Consider the following 20963-nt stretch of genomic DNA (forward strand, 5'->3'; position numbering starts at 1 on the left):
CATGGCTCTAATGAGCTGAGTGTGTGTGTGTGTGTCTGTGCTAGTGTATGTTGCATTGTTGTTGACGTTTCAGCTGGCATATGATGCTTGTTAGTGAGTTTTCCCATCGCTGTTTTGCTTCTTTCGCTGGATGCCCCTTACCATGGGCCAGTGTGTGATCCTCCGGTCGGGGTTGAAATATTTTCATGAGTTTTGACAGTAATGTGTCGCAATGTTTGTCTCACTGTGTGTGTTTTTTTCCCCGCTTCCAGTAAGCCAACAGTAGCGCCATCTAGCGACGGAATGTCCGGACAGAGAAGGATATATCTGTAGATATATAAAGGGAAGCTTCCGTTTTCGTTTTCTTAATTTTAATTTTCTAGTGCTTTTGAATACAATGCGTTATTTTCATTCTTAGAATTCGGCTTGTCAAGTTGATCTTTAATATTATTGAACCAAGAACCATGTCTTTAAGATGACCAATCTCAAGTAAACTAAATAAAAATTATCAGACTAAAGTTGTATCATATAGTATGTTGTATGACCTTGGAAAATATATATAAAATTTGTTGAAAAGTATTGAGAAAGATAAGAAGTTAAAGAAATAAATATAAATACATAATGTCTAATATATCTTGTAGATAATTTAAACTTATAAAACTGCAGAATTCAGGTGAAAACTGGAACACCCTTTGTAGAGACTAAATACTGCAGAACAAGAAGGCGTAGATAGGGACATTAGTAGAGTAGCGAGGAGACAGGGACATGTTAGAATTCCGCTGCGCGTCGCGAGTGTTTAAGCGTTGATTACACTTTCGTGTTTTGGCGTTGCTTGTCACTTGTCTCTTGTTCCTGTACAAGTTACTCTGCTCCATTGTTTTTCCGGCTGTTGTTGCTCTAGTTGGTAGTTGTTCATTTGCCACATCTGTCTGCATTTGCATGTTGGTTGTGCACAACGAGACCGTTGACTCCTTCGTCCTCCAGCAGCCTTTTTGTGTCCCATATGCAGGCGGAAGTTAAGGAAGTTGGTACATGTGTACGATTGCATATTTTATGGGCATGTAAATATTCAAGTGCATTGTAAAATAAAATAAAGACATATAGATTGATTTTTTATTTACTGAATAAATAGTTGCGGTTTCTAAGCAAATGTTGCGTGTTTATTTGAGAACAAACCATTCACGAAAAATTATAGATAAATAACAGGGCTCAAAAATAAATTTTAATTGTCGAACGAAAAAATTAGATTTTATATTTTTGTATTTTATTAACTTTGCGACCACTTAATTTTATTTAATAACCAAACACAGTTATATAAAATTCTTCTTTAAAGTTTACTACTTTTCAGATTTACAGAATTTAGCTAATTAATGAATGAATGTTCTAAATAACTATTTTAGAATGTCAAGAATTGTGTAGATATTTTTTTTAAAGCCAAGTTCCCTCTTGAAATGGTAAAATTATACCATGAATTTTTAGTGGGATGCAATAAATACATCAGCGATTCATGATCTTTGATATAAATAATTGCATTTTGTTATGTGCCAAATTAAAATGAAATGCCATCATCATTTTTGATAGCATGTCAAATGTTGGGCATTAAGTTTTCAACCGAACCGAATTCCCTTTAGGGGACGACTGACTGACTGACTGGCTGACTGACTGGTGGGCCACAAATCTTGCGTCAGCGTCTGGTGTTGATTGCCACAATGGGCATTCTGCAGGGCAGGTTTGGGATCCACACCCACCACATGCCCACTGTACAGTGCGCATCCACACTGGCGGACGGAGAGAGAGCGAACGAGAGAAACAGTCGTAACAAGCGATATTTCATGTACATGCCATATATCAATGTCACTTTACTTTGGCAAACAGTTTCAGTTAATACACAATCAATGTACCAATGTGTTATCAATAATAAATTGCTGGCGATTTATCAGTCATTGCAGCAACGAAAACAACAACATAGGCAGAAGTTACTCTACCCAACAACCAATAGTCGAACACTAGCCAAAGTCTTAACTTAACTGGGAAAATATGAGAGTCACTGTTAAGATTCGAAGACGAAGATACCTGTTTTTGGTTGAGCTTTTAAAAATAACAAAATTGTTATAAGAGAAAGCACCCAATACCACAAATTTGTCAAAATTAAATTTAAGAAAATTAAGAAATATTATTGTTACTAAAAGTAATGGGGAAATCGGAGAATATATAGTTTAAACATTTTGTAATGAAAATGTATTTATTTATTTATTTTCTAGTCTACATAAATTGTTTTCAAAACTCTTTTTAACCGTTTTATGTATTAATCGAGACAACGTGATCTTCCTGAAGTTTCCATTAATCTACTTGGTCTATCAAGCGATCCAGCCGAGAAATAGGATATTCTCCTGGGAATGTGGGGGGAAAAAAATGGTGAACCTAAGGGAAACTTTGAAATCCTCCCACCCTCGACGTTCAACCACTGGCCGCACACAAAAGTCAAACATAAATCGCTCTACCATTCCCATTCCACCTTTTATTTCTGCCCTCTCACTCTTTGTAAAAATTATAGCTTTGGTTGTATGTGCAGAGTAAAAATGTCCTTATGCCCTTAAAAGTATTAATATATTATGAATACATATAAATAAAAGTTTATTGGTCTTGATTACCCTAAAAAATGCTTTATTATTTAAGTGTTTTTTAATTATAAAATAAAAAATGAATTCAATAAAGAATTGCTTTTGAGTTATGGTTTAAGAAAGGCGATGAAAAGCTGATTCATATAATATAAAAAAACGAAATCATTTTTTAAATGAGTATTGCTTTTTGATTTTTTTTGCATTTGAATCATTTTTTTCAGTGTTTATGTGTGTGCAAGTTATGCGCAGCATGCAGAACTATGCACGTGCTCGGTTGAAGTGTATAAATGTGCTGGTGGCGAATGGTCCCTTGCCAGGCGGTGGAAAAAGCCCCATGCCACGCCCCCTTTTCCACACCACCACCGCCCCTTTCCGCCTCCGTTGACTGCTTCACCGCTCCTTCGACAATGCGAGTCATGCGGTGGACTCATATCGGATGACAATTAGGCCCTGGTCATCAATTCCAAGTGCACAAGCGATAAATCTTTGGTAATTTGTATCTGTGTGTGTGTGGTGCTCCATCTCCATATCCCGGTCTCATTCTCTAAAGGGAGATGGAAGTTCGGGTGGGTGTGTGTGTGTGGACCATGGCAGGTTAAGTGCCGGCAACTCTGACTAAATGTGGCTAACCAAAAATGGAAATATTCGTTCCAGTTGGCGGTCTAATTGAAATTTTTTTTCATTTATGGTTTTTATAAATTTTGTGCTGGGAATAAATGAGCGGTTGATTCCTGTGATGAAAATAAGTTTATCTTGGTCTTTGGCAGAAGTTTTTGTGCAAGGACTTGTCAACTTGCGGAGGTATAAAACTCAATACAAGGTTAATATCATTTAACACTTTAAAAAACGTTTGATTTCTTTTTGAATTCTATGAAATTGTGTTTTTGACTAAAATTTTTAACCAAATATAAAGGCATACGACAAGAACATTTTAAAAATAAAAACAGTAAAATGATTTGAATAACTCATTCATATGTCACTGTAATCTTTAAATATTTTTCAATAAATATTAATAATCCTTGCTATTTTCCTCTAAACTTAAAATGCAATGGGCAACGACATTCGGGTTAAGAATTGTTATAAGTTGGGATTAAGTTTCCACCCCTCGAGAATTGATGTCAATCTAATTTGGTGACGTAGCAGCATTTGGCATTGTCTGAATGTTTTATCTGTCTATTTACACACGGCCAGCCACAAGGCTTTAATTTAAATAATTAATAAATTATAAAGCCGGCCCGGCTGACTGACTGCTCCCTGTTGGGAGCGGATGTTGGCTAAAAGTTTCTCATTAAACAAATATTTTCACAGCAGTTAAAATTTATGGTGCAAGCTAGACGCAAACACTGCGTAAATATATGTGCAAAATTTATGCGACGTTGCGAGTGGGAGTTTTTGGGTTGGCCGAGCTGCAGCGGGTGCAGTGCAGTGTAATGAAGGGGGAAGGGGCACAAGGACATGCCAAAGGACACACATACACATAATGCAAACATGTGACTTCCGCATGCGGTGCAAACACTTACGCACACTCCACCCCCGTTGCATTCATAAAGTTGCTCCCATAGTTGTTAACAACTCGAGCCAGTCTGTGGATGTCCTTGTGTGCCTTCCGACCGCTTGTAGCTGGGCTTGTACGGCAGGACCCTCTGGAAGCCCCTGAATGCCCCTGAAAGCCCACACCCATGGCCAGCGGATGAGTTTGGGGTTAAGGCAGCATAATGTGAAATAACTTATTGCCCTTAAAATGTCATTTATGTCAACGGTAAGATAAGTTACGCATACGCACTGTGGGTCCGCCCTCCCACACACACACACACACTTCCGTTTATCGTTTTGTGTTATTCTCTCCGCCTGGCGGGCTTCTGACAACAATTAAAGTCAACAGGAAATGTGACACATTTGCTTCTGGTAATGTAATATTTTCAATTATTTAGCATAAATGCATTGCACATCATTCACACTGAACGCAAGGCAAACGATTTGGGGTATTCTTAATACGTGCTCAGTAAGACTTGAGATAAGTTTGTAGTCATTAATGAAACTTCTGTTTAACATTAAGTTTCTAAGTTTAGGTCATAAAATATATATACTCCTCTGAAAATAATATTAACATTTTTTAAATTAATTTATTAATTTTTTACACTAGCCGTTTTTAATTTTGTCAACACACTGGCCAGATTGGCATTTCGCAAACCAACATATATTATTTTTTTTTTGTAAAAAAACAAATATATATAATTTTTCCATAAAAGAGCGCTTAAAACTTCGGCAATCACCGAGCAACTTTTTCCCTTCTTGTTTGTAAATTAACACGTGTTTTGCGTTTTACCATTCGAAATATCCTGCGGCCTTTCCAAAAACTAATTAGCTGCCTTGTTACAGCTCCACTCACAAACATAATTACACAAAAACAAGACATCCGTTCTCCTCAACGTTGACATACTGCATTGTGAACTGCGGTTTCAATTTTCAATGCATTACACAATTTGTTGTCCATGTAGACGTGTAAGTGTCTAAAGTAAGTCCCTTGGTTGAGCTTTGATTGTCGACTTGCATTGAATGATGTGCAATTTACTTTTATTGATATTTTTAGTATTGACTACTTTTAACATTTTTTAAGGGCAATCAATAGAAACCCTTGTCTTATTGTAGAATAGCTCAAAATTTGTGGTAATAATAATAAATAATTTGTATTCTACAGTTTAAGCCGGACCTATTTTTTGTTTGGTAAATTCAGTATACTTTATTGATTATGATCACAATTTGTTTAGTTCCTTTTTTAATGAGTTACTGGCTACTACTAATCCATAGAAACACAATAAAAAACCAATTTGTGTTGATACTTATCAACCATTTAATCCAATAGAAATTTAAGCACGCATATCCCACACACTCATTTAAATATCCGAAAAAGTTTAACAAATATAACGAGAGGCAACAAAACCATATACACCAACTACTTACCACGCATTTGGCCAAGCCAGAAAACGCCAAAAAAAAAAAACCCAAACACATTACCCACATTTAGTAGGGATAGAAAAATAGGTCTTTCTGGTGGCTAGATATACGGAGTCTAAACACATGTAATGCGGACAGGAAGCGGCATTGATAGAGGCAATTAACAGCTCGACACGCCATATTTCCTATATATGAAAAGGAATATTTATTCATGCCACGAAATAATCGGTATACTGAAAACAATTATGTTAATTAACTTAATCTATATGCATGAGATACAAAATTTAAGCCACTTGAAATTGAAAACAACTGAGTGTCGAATTTGCTTATTGTCATCAACAATATACATAATTCATGCGTTGCTAACTTCCAACTTTCTTAACTATCTTTTGCATGTCAACATATTTTTGATATTTTTAGAATAAGACTGAAGCATTTATTTGAGTGCAGAATTGCGAGCATCGGGGCATAACAAATACCAAAAATTTGGACACATAATTAAAAATACAAAAGCAAAAAGAAAGGCCAAAGGAAGTGAGCTGCTAATGGCTGTCGATGGCGATTAATTTATTGTTATTGCTTAGGTAAACACAAGGCGGTACCAGAATGAATCGAAATTGGAGACCATCCGCAGAAGGGGGCTGCATTATTAGTAAACCAAATGCGTAGCCATAAATTACCACTCAGCGAGATGCCCGAATGAATCTTGAGAGCAAAAACTTGGACCACAAAGGCAGATATGTAATGAAAATGGCTTGAACCTGAATGGAGTAGGGGGCTGGGACCGGTGGAGATGGTCCCACCACGGATTGGTCAGACGTGCATGGCCGCGCCCAAGGAACCGCTCACAAATTTGCGCTTTGAATTGATCGTGTCCTCGCATATTTTATTTGGTCAGCTCTCCCCCAACTCCGTTTCAATCAGCAGCGGAAAAGGCCCCTTCCTAATATTTGGTTTAGGTTTTCTGTTGCTTTTGTTGAAAGAAAACAAATTTGGGTAAAGTACACAATCCTTTGAGACCTAGAACGAAATATTAAAATATTGATTTAAAGTTTACTTAAACTGCAACCAGATTTATTTTCAATTCATTAACAACAATACAGGTTTCTCCGTTTGACCAAGAGAATGGTTTCTTTAAGTTAATTCTCTTTGTCGAACAACCAACAACAATCCATAGAGCGCTCCCCTTTCGGAAAAGCCATCTATTTCCTTAGCTTATTTCGTTTGTGTGCAAGGTGTTTTAATTAATTAGCTTTTTGTTTTTATGTTGGCACTCTCTTGCTGTTGCTTTTCCTTCTCGATGGCGTTTTTACGACAATGCGCGACTAATTTGTGTAAATTAAATTTATCGACCAGAAAATGCCACAGCAGCCGGCGACCCCTTAGTCATTTGCTACCCCTTCGGCGGCCCCATCTCACGTAAATTAATCATACGCAGTGGGGTTCGAGCGCAATGCAGCTGAAATTTGGGTCAGTTTACTGTTTGCTTGGCTTCGATTTCGTTTTTTGGGCTTTCCGCCCCGATTTTCGTTTGTTCTTCTCGCCGCTGTTTTCGATTTCCGTTTCGGGTACGTTAAGCATACGCAATGTGGTGCGGCTGCAATTGAAGCTGACCTGCTCATCATGCGCCACGCCTCTGCAACCAAATGTTGGCTTTTAATGGCCCAAGCCGTAAACAGTCAGCCTTACGAAATAGCCTGCCAAGTGCCCACTAAAGCCGAACTTCTTTTATTCTCACCTTACGCTGGGCCTGGCCAAATGCCAAAATGGCCCCTCCAACTTTACTGCCCTTCCCCTAGACACTCATGCACTTTCATTAAGTTTAATTAAATTCTCACTTTGTAAATGTCAATGCACAAAAACACACACAACAACGAGCGAAGGACTATCCATAAGCCAATGGAGGGGGGCCTTTCAAAATGGGAACGAATCAGTGATTCTGTAGGAAGTGGAGTTCAACTTTAAAGATGATATTGCAAAAGGTACAAATTATAATATCATAAATAATGATTAATTTTTTAGATCCTATTTAACTATCTGTGAATTATTTGAAAAATGTCTTAATGGTGACGGATTTCTGAAATACCTTTTCTTCTAAATGAATCAAAATAAAAATTCTAAATTTGTTTAAAGTGTATACTTTTTAAAACTATAATAAAATCTTGATTTGTAAGTATTAGCATTTAGTAATAGTAAATATTGCCCATATCCTCTTGCTGCCCTGTAATTTCCCCTGCGACAAGCTGAGCGAATTTATAGCCCTCGAGCATGGCGACAAAAATCTTTCGGCAAGCAGGCACAAATAACAACACGTTGTGGATTTTTATTCAGTTTTCGTAACGCCGCTTTGTGTTTTTTTTCTGCTTTGTTTTTGGTTCATTTTGCAGACATTGTTGGCTTTTAATTTGGCCTGCACGCAAAGGCAACAAAAGGTAACGGCTAACGGCTTATTATGCAACAAAAGTTTTCTATTTCTTTTGGCACTTCTCGCCGGTTCTCTCCTCATTCGCTTTGCTTTATTAATTTTTGCGTATTTTTCACGAGAAATTTTGCAGGCAGCCAAAGGCCAAATAAATTCAAGTCAAAAATTCTGCCATAAACTTAACCATAAATAATTCAAAATAAACTTGGGGCAGTGTGATTGTGTGCGAGTATTTTCGTGCTAGGATATTAACCCCAATTGCGCTTGGCACTTGTCGGGTTGCCTCCAGCCGTATTTTCCCCTTTTCCGCCGCCTCCCCTTTCGCCACGTCTTTTTTTTAAGTGTTTTCCTTAAGCGCCATAATCAGGCTCAGCGAGCGAAAGGAGAGAAAGGTGGAGAAAGACCCGTATAGAGAACACGCAAATATGCAAATATATGTGATATTTTCATGTGTGTGAGTTCTGGACTTCTGTGTGTGTGTGGGGTATAAATTTTGTGGAATGTTCGAGCTTCTTCTGTGTTTCTGGTTCCGCTTCTGTTGCTCCTAAAGCTGCTTAGAAGGCCGCCATGGGGCTAAGCAAACAACAAGCATCGACAACTCGCTGGATACCCTGCAGTGCGGCAGGATAAGAGGAGTTGATCAACTTAGCAATAGCACGCTTGCTCTTTAAAAAAATGTGAAAAAAGCTAATAAATATTAATTTCACTACATTTATTTATCAATACAGACTTAAAATATAAAATATTACAATTTATAGAGAAAAATCAAATCTGACAAATAATTTTACTTTAAAATAAGTAACACCTATCCAAAAACTTTAATTTAAATATATTTACTAATGGTAATATCTTTGAGTTCTGCTGCTGTTAAGACACAAATTTCTTAATATCCAACAAAACATTAAAATCGAATATTAACTTTTAAATTGGACAAAACTTCGCATTAGCATTTAAAGTGTTAGGGAACTTGTCTAAAGCACAAACTAAATTAAAGTATGAAAGGAAGGATTTCCCGATTCAACACAATGTTTAGGGTATTTCGTCTTCCCGAGACTTCCAATTACATTGCTTTTCTTGTACTTATGTCTTAGCTTGCTTGCTTGCACGTTCCACTCTTGGGCTTTTTTTTTACTTTTTGGAGCATTGTATTCTGTGTTGTATTTTTGGCCTATGCATGTTTAAAATTTTATGTTTGCCAATGTGTTTGGCATAAATGCGCGCCTCTCTCTGGGTTAGAAAGTGTGTTTGTCTTGTTGTCTAGGCCAATGTTTGGCACCATGTGGCATGCGGTAACATGCGCCTTGCATATAAATTTCCAATCAGCTGGGAGACAATTTTTAGAAAGCAGATTTTCTTGCAAATCCGGCTTTTGAAATCCTTGATTTTGTTTTAAAATTTGGTCTAATTAAATTTTCCGAACTATGTTGTGGTAAAAGCTTTCGGCTGACCTCAACCCGAATCAAAGCCTCAAAACTGTCAACGCATTTTGACCAGCAAATGCCCGAATTATGATGTCAACTTAGGAGTCAACACACAGCAACAGGGACACATGTACAACCTTTAACCCCCTAAACCTCCCATTGAACCACCCACACACACGTTCATTAATCATTACCAAAAGCTGAGAAATGTTCTCGTTGTTGGCCACAACGCGAACAAATTTAGCTTGGTATAATTGTCATGCATGTGGCATAAGGATCTTAGCAAGGAGACAACGACTACGGCATGACGAAAAAATTATATTTCATTTCGTGTTAAATTGCGCATAAATACTTATATGAAATGTGTGTGGGCGACTGCGTGGGCTTAGATGTTAGTTCTTGATGAGGCCAGTGACCCATTTTTATTGCTTTGCGACTTTATAGCAAGACCGAACCTTCGTGCTAAGACTTCTCAATTTTTATGCAAATGACTTGATTTGTAATAAGAAAGGTAAGAACTACTTAAATTTAAAATGGGGTTAATTTGTTCTTATATCTGCAAAATAATAAAATATTAACCATGTACAATTTTAAGAAAATTCATTGCAATATAGTGCAGAAGAAAGTTAAATTACTTAAATATAATTTTAAATATCTTTTCCCCAGTTATAAATTGTAACTTGATTATTCTGGCATTTAAAATATAATTCGGTTTCAAAGTGCAATACTGAATATTTCACTCTAATAAAGACCTTTAATTACAATTGGCCTGGTTTATAAAAATTGTTTATCCGCCCAAAAGTTTGTTTGAATCAGCGTCGAATGGCTTCAATTCAAGCGACGCTGCAATCGAGACTGAAGGCAGGTCGGAGTTCAAGAGCCGATATGTGGAGCCAAAGTGAGAGAAACCAGGCGAAACGAGAGCAATGCCGAGGTTAACAGAGAGTCAAATCGGGACACAACTTCTCTCAAAGCAGCTCTCATTTTCTCTAGAGAAGCTTTTGGTATTGAAACACCGCTGAGTTGAGACAAGCGGCATTGAAACGCAGCTTAGGTCTGTTCAAATTATCGTGGCTTTTCGGAATCATCGCGTTACCAAAAACAAAACTAACCTAAGGCTGCTCTGTGTCAGTAGCTGCACAAAGAAAAAATCATATTAATAATGCTTTTTTATTTTTTAAAATGTGAGCATATTTGTAATATTTATTAAATATGTTAATAAAACAAGAATTGAATAACAGAATGGAAAGTCAGCTCCTGCTTTTAGCATTATTTGCGGCTCACAAAAATTCAAATTTAAAACATTTAAGGACATAAATGGGATCCATTGTTGTAAGTACCTTAATCTTAAGGTATGTGAGTATTTTAAATTGTTCTATTAAGAAAATATTATTCAACAAAATGAGATGTGCTTTTGACAAACAAAAAAGTAAGCTAAAACCTAATTCTGAAAACTTAAAACATAAACAAATATTTTTCATATTTATGTTCCAACTTCTTTTCAGTGCTCTGCAGCACGGCAGGTGACCAAGTTTAGTGCTTTTTCGGGCCCAGAAATATATTCACTTAATGCACGCCCGTGTCCGTTTTGCTTGATGCGCCACGTTCTCAGTTGGCTGCCCCACAAGTCCTCCGCCCCTCGGCAAACATTTTTTTCGACCTGCCCCCTCGGTTTGTTCAGTGTATTTCTGTTTGTTTGTGTGTGTATGTGTGTGTGTGTGTGCTCTGACGGTACCGTTAACGCGTGACTTCGAGTGCCCTTAATGCTGTAAATGAATATTTAATGTTAAAAGCACTTGTCGAAAATGCAGCAGGAACGATGCCAGCAGTAGTAGCCTCAGCAGTAGGACCAACAACTGCAGCCCGGTTTGGTTAACAGGAAAAGGGGAGAAAAATGAAGGGAAATCGGTGGCAAAACAGGAGAAAAGTGCGGAACGGGGCGGAAAAGGGGTGTGGGAACGGGGAGCCCTTGTGTGCCGCTTCACTTAACGAGCAAGTTGATTTTAAATTGTTTTTGCAATTGGAGCATGCGATTAAATATAAATAGTTGCAGTCCAATTTGGACCAACTTTAAAGGCCCCCTTTGCAAATTAGCCTTAACTTTAACTGGCTCCGCATTTCCCAGTCTTTTGCCCGCTTTTCCTTGACCCTTGGCCGGCTGACATAAATAATGTTGTGCAGGCCCGGAGTGAGTTCTATTTCTTTGAAACGCTTTGCTGAACACTTGAAAAATTATTATATTAAATTTTGCAAAATAAGTAATACTTCCGTTTAATGGCAACATTTTTGATAGAATAAATATTTCGAACAGAGCACTTAATCTTTATTTTATACATTTATTAATAATATTTTTCATCAACCAAAAATTTTTCTAGACCTTATAATTAAAGAATTTGTTATCAGCTTAAATTTAGCTTATTTGATTGTAGTAATTTTTTATTAAGTAACATTACTAAATAGTAAAAATGTTTTATTCCAGGAACATAATCATCTTGTAGTCTTGGAATTTTCGTTGACATAGTATTTTATATTCCTTATTGTGCTCCTGACCTAAGACCGTCTAAATTTCGTAGTGTACTTCTGCCACTTAACGATGTCTGAGACAAATGTTTATAAACCGCTTAATTATTCACTTGGCCTTTTTCCACCCGCCGTCGTTTTCCACCCCCGAATTTTCATACTTTTCCCTTGTTTATGCGGTGCGTGAGTCAGTTTCTGTCTTGGGAAGCCTCGTGGCACGCAAAACAAATTGACACAAAGGCTCAGATTTTGCGGTGTTAAGTCGAGGCCGCATAAATCACGGAACTCCAAGGCTCACTGGCTGCTTATTTTTCCTTAAGCAGTTTTGCTCTATATTTCACAATTTCTCCCCCACTCCACGACTTTGGCTTTTTTCGGCTAATGAAAAATTCGCAGTGCTGAAAGGGCACTCATTTAGGCCCATATAAATAAAGCTAAGGGGAAATGAGAAGGAGCAAAAAGGGGAAAAAAAGGGTGCAGGCTAAGAGTTAGCCATTAAACTTATCAGTTTGGCTCGGGTTTTGCTCTTGGAAATGATGACCATCTCTGCTTAGCAGCAAAGTATGCAATGAAAGTTGTAGAGAATTATAAATTGCGTCTGGGGAAGATTTTTGGTAATGTTCTCAGAATCTCTCCATGTTTTATGTAAGCTCTTTAACTATCTTAGTATATTATCTGGACTTAACTAATAAAACCTAATAAATACTCCTGTTTGACTTAAAAAAAAATCCTTACATTCGCCTTATCTGATCTCTTTTCACCAATTTCTCTTTTATTTGCTGGATTGTGAACTTTACAATTTCACACACAAATGTGATTCTCAAGCTCTCCCCTTAAATATCCTTTCAAATGGCTTGCCAACAATCTCAGCACTTAGGGAGAGTTTCCCTCCCACCGGAGGTCCTTCACTTCATAGCAGGTCTCATGCTCGGCTGCAAATTGACCCGATTCACAATTGTTAATGCAACACGCACACGGCCAATTGGCAGCATGTCAACTCAACTCAAACTCAAAATTTATTTGCAACAACTGCAGAACTGCTGAGCTAAAGATACACTCATACACAAATTGGATCTGTAACTGCAATTTTAAGCCATCCGGTAAAAATAATTGGTAACAAGTATAACAATATTAAAGTTTACATTCCTAAAATATTGTATTTTTAAGGAAACATAATTATTAGATGACTGATTTTTTGATAGTTTTTGTAAATTTTCAAATAAATTACTGAAATGTAAATAAACGTATGAGTTATACAAGTGGTGATTGTGGGCTTACAGATATAGCCTTATCTTACAGTGTCGCGACATCCCGTCAGTCACTGTGTGGTAGACTAAATATAAACTGCACTTCAAATGACGGGGCAACTTCTGTCTCCGTCTGCATATGTGTGTGCGTTCTATTTTGCCTCGCTGTCATCACAATTGCTGTCATTGCACTTAACGCACTTGCGCCCATTCAGAGGCGTAGACCGAAGGGGGTGGACAGTTGAGGGGGAGTGGTAGCGGGATAAAACTGGGGGACAGCATCCTCATCTAGCGGCAACTGCCTGCAATTATGGCGTCTCAATGCGTTTTGTGCGTGGCTTTGGCAGTTAGCCTGGAAGCCTGCCGCTGCATACTTGCAGCACACGACGAACTGGGGACAGAGTTAAAAAGTACACTGGCAAATAAAACTTCCCGTTATTATATACATTTATATGTTAGATATTTTATTTGAACAAAAACTTTTAAATAAGTGAAATTTGTAATTAACATATTTTCAAATTATATTTAAATATTCGTTTATATGTTAGAACTACCATTTCCTTAAATATAAAAAAAAAATTGTTTCCGTAAACTATAGTTGTCTGTGCAGAGGAAGTGAGAAAGAGAAGGGAAAACAGGATGTAACAAGAGCCAACACTGGGTGGGAGCGAGACAGGAGCAGGGACAGTGGCGGACAAAAGCGTTTTGCCCAGACACAAAAGCTTTGAATGCCCACGGGGCAGCCATTAGCCTAATAACGCCATGCACCAACACACAGGCAGACGCATGCACATGAATCCCACACACAGGCACAGTGGAAAAATGTACTAAAAAATACATTCAAAAAATAAATATATAAATTATGATACTTAATTGAGTTTTAATTGAATCTTCCTACTTATGGTAATTTAATTTACAACAAAATAAGTACATTATTAAGGACTATAAAGAAAGGAATTAATAATGTTTTATACTCTTTTAAGTAGAATTTATAAATTAACTTCTTTTTATGGAGAGATGTATAATATTTCCTTTTAACTTAGGTGTTTTTTTTTTTTTAAATAAGTTTATTTTGTTTTTTTATAATGTTTCTTGTTACACAGTGCGGTGTATAAGACGAGGTGACACAGCAAACACAGGCGAGTACGAGTACACACTGCTGTCACGTGTGCAGCACGACCACAACAGCAACAACACGACAATGCCACAATAGTTGCAACAAACAGTCAAGTGTGAGGTGGTGCAAGGGAGAGGGCATTAGATGGGCGAGGGAGATAGACAGACAGACAGCGTGATGAACGTCGCCTCAGCTTCGTTACAATTAACATAAATAATAGCAAAGTGGTCGCTTGCTGTCGTTGTTCTCGTTATTCTCTTTGTTGGTGCTGCTGAAAAGTGGAAATATATTTTTCACTTTTCATTTCTAATTATGACGCCGGGGACATGCCCCAAATGCCACAAACAAAATGGTTTGTGTTCTGTATTTTGTAGTGCGGCCACAGAGTGAAAGGTGCGTTAAATTTGTGAAATAGATATTTATCGTAATTACTTTCGATTGGCCACTTGTTTTTGTGGGTCTGCAGTTCAAGCTTTGTTTAAATAGCTATAAGAGTAAATACTACTCGATAGATTTATTCCAAAAATAGGTTAGCAAGAGGTATTTATTTCATTAAAGCTTTATTTTAAAAATAATTCGAGCACTGCATTATTGCATTTAAGCCCTTTAAAAGTTAATTTAGACTGGTTTGGTTGGGTTTTTTGTTTTTATTGAAAATATCATATTAAGTACTTTTCGTACCTTACAAATGTCTTTAATAATTAAAATTAAATGCAACTAAAAATATATATTTATTCAGTTTCTTATCCCTTTGTTGTAGACTTTGTTTTTATATCTTACCCCTACTCCAATTTTGATTTGGGCAGGAACCAAGCTTACATCCAAATTGTATGGCCCCCGCCCAGAATTTGTGCTCGAAAGTCGCCCCAAAAACATTTTCGTCGTCAAACTGTCAAACTCCGTTTGAAGCCCCGCAGCAGTCAAAAGCTTTACTGCTTTTACCCCATGCTACCCGTGAAGTGCCCCTGCCAGCCGTCCATTCCTCTCATTCCTCAAAATGTGTGTGGCAACGTATGGTGGAAGCATTTTGTGGCATTCCGTTGCTTATGCAGTAACAGCAGCTTACGTTACGTATACGCAACGTCTGAGGTTTGGCAATAAAATTGCACATTGTTGTCCCTTACTGGTTGTTGCTGCTGCGGAAATTCCAACCATTGCAAGATTTATATGTTCCAGGCCGCTTAAGTGGTAGTCAGACATTGGTTTTAGGATCTCTCCCTTTCTTTATTTTGTACCCGGGATAAGACGACTTTATAAGTCTAGACGAGATGGAGTTGGGTGAGCCCGGGTGACATTCAAATGCCGAGCTAAATTTCCAGCTAGCTGCCGAGATTTATACGGGTTGGCAGCTTCTACCAGGGTCAAGCATAGTTCTTGGGCATGGAGAAAAACGCAAACTTTCTGCCAACATTTCCTGCACACCAAATTCAGTTGTCTTGTGCTATATATTTGTATATATATTTTTCTTTTGGCCAGATTATTGAGCAAGTTTTCTGGTATTTTGAGCACAACTTATGGTGCAAAAATTGAATTGAATTGCGAACTCGGGCAGAGGCTCAAGAGCAGGAACAGGACCCGACCGGAGTTCCTCGTGCCAACTTCCTACGAGTAGCAAGGAGGAAAAAGGAAGTCGCAGACCGTGCGAACCAAAACTTTTCTGCTTTTACACTCAACTTCCTTTCCACACACAAAATTTGTTTAATTAAAATTTTTGTGCAAAATCTGTAAATTGTTTTTGGTTCGTTTCGTTTGCTCATCGCTTTTGCCCGTTTTTTTCTGCTTTTTTTTTTTGCCAAAAAATAGTTTTGACAACACCCAAAATTATTGCCGCCAACTATGAAAATTGTTTAACTATTGCAAAAGGCTGGACAGAAAAAAAATATGGAAATGGAGCTTGAGATTGTTTTGGAACTATTTACTTACTAACTCTGTAAGTGTTTCTGTATTAAATTGAAGAATTTGAGATGGTACAACAAAAAACGTACTTGCTTTTAAATTATGCTTAATTTATAGCATACTTTTCGGGAGAAAGGCTTCGTCATTTTAAACCAAATCCTTTTTTAAGTCTTCTCTTACCCTTTAGCTAAAAGCTCATATTAAAGTACGCTTACAATTTTTTTTTCTAAAATGCCCGCAGTCTGTTTATAAATTTAAAATACCTTTATCATCAATTATTCACTAATGCGCACACAATATAGTTGTATAATTGTGACACCAACTGACAACAGTTTTTGTTATTCTCCTCTCACTACAAGCCAAATGCCACAGAAAATCCATCAATTTATCATGCGAAACGCAGTTTCGAGAAGTAGGTGTGGAAACTATCCGCAAAAATTCCCCCAAAAAGCGACAACGCACAAAATTATTCAAGTCAATGAACAATTTAATTTATCATTAATATTAAATCCGACAAAAGTGGTGGTCGCTCCAGGGGGGGAAGTGTCGCCTTGGCGTGCTGCCATCGCATGGTGCTTGAGCTAATCTCATATATCATCATCGCCATTGCTGTTATCTGCTAACGAATGACAGGAAACCGAACCGAACCGCTTCGCTCCTCTCTGAACTGAGCTGAATTGAACCGGAGCAGACCTGACCCCGACTCGCTTTTCGCTCTGGCTCGTCGAACAATTTTTGTAATATGTTTGATTTTACTTTCAAATGGGCGACCTCTCCTCCGCCATCCCCGTTGCCGTCCCGCATCCCCGATCTGCCATAATTCTGGCCAGCAAACTTGCTGGCATCAGCAGCATCAACAGTGCACTTGGAAAAATTATGGCCTTTGAAATTTTGTACACATAGCTTAAATAAATAAATAAATATATAAATGTATTCTTTTGATAGAACTAGAAATAAATACGAAATTTTAAACTCTGTTTTGATAGGCTACATATTGTAGCTCTAATGGATCGCACATATGATTAAAGGCACTCGAATTATATTAACATTTTTGGAAATATTAAGCACTTTTATAATTGTTTGTAAACTGACAATTTTCACCAGTCTAAGTTAACTTTTTATGTTTTTTTTTCCCAGTGCAACAGAAGCCGGGCCGAAAGCAGAAATCTGACCATTAATACTCAATTGGCTGTGCTTCCCGTGTGGATTGTGGTCGTGGCTGTAACCCCTCATCCGCAGGCTCCCCGCAATCCCGGAACGGTATTCCTATCTTTTCTGTGGGATACTCTACTGGGCTGGCTGCCGTCGTCATCTTTGTCGTCTTGTGCTGACACTTGAATTGAATCGAAATTGGTTATTAGCAATTCTTACGAGAATCGCAACGACCAACGGGAGAGAAATGCGGAGAAATCATGAGGTTGTGGGCGGAAAAGATGGAGAACGACGTTTGCTGGCTTGTTTTTCTGCCTTCCTGCTTGGCCGCATCACTTGAAAAGCGAATATGTTGACAAAAATGAAATTGGACAAGTTTGTAGGAAGGTGTTCGGCTTCGGTAAGTCTAGCTGTGTGCCATTAAAGAGGCTAAGGCTGAGCACAATCTAATGACCACTTAAAAAGGCGGGCTGATAACTAGAAATACATTTATCCTCTGAGAAATTAAGAACATTTAACAGATTATATTTTAATAATAAAACAACATAGGTTTTTATAAGTTACCTTCTAAAAATTCTGCAAAACTTGCATTTGCAGAACAAGCCCACTCATGCCCGTCCGATTCATGGATAACACTTACCAAGATTGCGAAAAAAATATATATAGATGGACATGTGCGGACGGATGTGGACGTGTGTGTATCTGCTACGCAATATTTATTTGCCACCTCATTTTTTATGGCCGCAAGTTGACGGCGAACGGGCGAACAAAGCCTGCCAATGGCAAGTCAACTTCTGCCAGTTTGATAGCCGCTCCGTGTCAATGCAAACAATGCAGTGGATAACACGAAGCTGTGGGCGTGGCCGGAAAAGGGGGCGTCGGCAGGATAACAGGAAGCATCGAACAGAGAGCGGACATATCAATGGTTATTTGGGGGCAAAATGAAATCGTTTTTGTGGGGTTGTGCATATAATAGTGGTTAAAGTACTAGCTCTCAGGGGAAATTGCTTTCTTTTACATGCTAAATTAAATATATTATATATTTACATACCTTTATTAATCTAAGTGTGACTACTTACTTTGTTTGTTCTCTTTTTGTCCGTTTTAGATGAAATTTAAGAAAGTTTAATTAATAAGAATAATTTTAGATTTGCCTAGCCTGTAAATGTACTTTTGTAAGATCTTCAATTTTAAACAAATTTTCTCTAACGAAAATTAAAATGAAATTCCTCATATTAAGAACGTAACGGAAACGGAATTTGATCAAATTAAGTAAAGAGTGTGTATCTTTTATAGTCATATTTATAATGATATTCATTCATTTGACAAAATAAAATCATCTCACATTCTATGGGCTAGTATTTTGGCCGATGGTGTAAGTGTGCCAGTTGCGTTTTCGTGGAATGGCAGCCATGTTTACGATTCGATCGCATTCGCACACGATTTTGATTTTGATTTGTTTGCAGAAAACTCGCTGCAGAGCTGGAGAGAGTGCATTCGCTCGGAATATCTAAGTTTGCCGGCTACCAGTTCCACAGTCGAGGCTCCTGCTTCTGGCTCAGTGGTTTTCTGCTGATGCTCGCACAAAAGCCAGCTACGAATCGCATGCTTTATGCATAAATAAACAAATCACTGAAATCAAAAACATTGAGAATGACTTCAAAACTCAATGTGCATCCAAGGACGAGTATGCATTCGCATTTCCATCGAAATGCAGTCGTTCAACATGTTTACTCAAAGTTTTTTGTCCGTGTTTATTTTCGAGAGTTTTCACTTCCTGTTTCGAAATTTTGTTCCCTTTAAGAAAATTCGTACTTCTCTCAACACTGAATAATAAATAGTTTCTTTGATGTAAACATATTCGGTTAAACAGTTTTTACAAAAATAAAAACAAATTTAAGAATTGTAAGGATTTTTAAACAATTTTGCTTCCTTAAACCATTAATAAAATATTAAATTTTCACCACCAGTTGTATCACTGGCCCATATAAAGAACCTTAAGAGCATAATAATTGGGTGCTTTCGAAGAACGCAAACGTCATAAAGCAATCATTTTTTTCAAAAGCTGCAGTCTCTAATTGGAAACGCATGTTAATGACTTTCACTCTTGCCAAAGCCAAATGAAGGTTATGCTTTGGCCTTCCACCCATTACTTCCATTTAGCTCGAGTTCCTTTGCCTTACCAAACATGTAATTTCATGCATATTCAGAACTCACATACGGCCCAAATGAAGTTGCCCCAATCATCATCCAATTAGAGCCGTAAAATTATACTAATTACAACTTTGAAATTAGAAATATGCAAATCTCAGGCGCTCTCTTCGTCTCTGCTGCGTCTAGAGCAGAGTTTGGACTGATTAAAAATTTCATCAAAACCGTATAATACATACTTAGAAAACGAGTATGAATGTCCGTGGGAGCTGCATATATTTGCTTAAATTATATTGACAACCGACGGTCGCCGTGCAAGGATACGGCTGCAAGACTCCTGATAAGTGAGCAAACCCAAAGCGAAGGCCATCAAAAAGTCTGCGCTTAGAGATTCAACCAAGCGGACACACACACGGACTTTCATACTCATGAAAGCCAAGCCAAGACCGTAATGCATAAATTATGACAAGGGGAAAACGCACAAGTTGCCAACTATATATGAGCCACATACACCTTCGCGTAAATAAATGAATAAAAATCTAAATTAAAAATACAAAATGGGGACTTAGAAAAACATAAAGGTTCGTATATAAAAGCATAGAGTTATCCACTTTAGCGTTAATGATTTCATACTAACGAATTATAATGTTAAAGCATTAAATTAAGGTAGCAAATTGAGAATATGAAAGTACTCTACCACAGTTTCTTTTTTAGGAATTATTCAACGCAATTAATCGAAAAAAGAATCGTTTAATAGGTTTGGAGACACTTTGTTGCCCAATTAGCGAGCTCATTTGGGAGGAGGCTTTGGGGGGTAGTTCCTGGCTCTTGGCAACCCCATCGTACAGTTCCATTTGAAGCATCTAAGATATGCCAAACACGCGTTGAAAGGAGTGGCGAGCGTTGGTCACGTTCCTGGCAAGTAAATTCAATCAATTTGCGAGGACGCAAACTAGTGGCAATTGTTGCCGAGCTCTTGGACAGGACATTCGCCTAATTGGTCGCTAATTGTAATGCATTTTAGCCAGCTGCACTCGAGGGTCACCTTGACGAAGGCGTTGAAGAAATACTGCTCTAACTCGTTACAATCCAAATAGTTTGGAAGATGTCAGGCTCAGACTTTTGGGAAGACTTCCTTTTCGTTTTGGGTCTGCCAATTTCCATCTACGCATTACTTGATCATTTTCCAATTGACAGCCCACAGCTGTTGCCCCGGCTTTTCCTGACTGCCTGTTTTCGAATTGTCAAATTAAAACGGAAAAATGTTGAATTTGATTAGCGAAGCGTTAAAGAAAAAGACACACAGTCCCAAAAGCAAAACGAGGGAACTAAGAAGGCCAAAGATAATGAGCCAGTGTTGAGGCGTCGTTTAAGCGAAACTTTTCGCCCTTTTCCGCCCTCCGTTTTTCCTTTGTACTCAAGCCGAACTAACGGCAGTTGTTACGATTCCAGGGATGGAAGTCTAAAAAAATAATGTTAAAA

The 20963-nt window shown here is 37.7% G+C and overlaps 1 protein-coding gene across 2 annotated transcripts in view; it reads right to left on the reverse strand.

Moving 5' to 3' along the window:
* Nucleotides 1-20963, reverse strand: part of LOC128262351 (kinesin-like protein KIF20B) — a 66817-nt gene that overhangs the window by 32213 nt on the left and 13641 nt on the right. Inside the window, exon 4 of one of the 2 annotated variants that reach the window (XM_052996542.1) lies at nt 6253-6575. The exons of the other annotated variant lie outside the window; for it this stretch is intronic. The gene's annotated coding sequence lies outside the window, so the exon portion shown is untranslated. Of the gene's footprint in view, nt 1-6252; nt 6576-20963 lie in introns of those variants that run through there. 2 annotated transcript variants of the gene reach the window in all.

The sequence above is a fragment of the Drosophila gunungcola genome, unplaced genomic scaffold (genome assembly GCF_025200985.1).
Source record: "Drosophila gunungcola strain Sukarami unplaced genomic scaffold, Dgunungcola_SK_2 000001F, whole genome shotgun sequence".
Lineage (NCBI taxonomy): Eukaryota > Metazoa > Arthropoda > Insecta > Diptera > Drosophilidae > Drosophila > Drosophila gunungcola.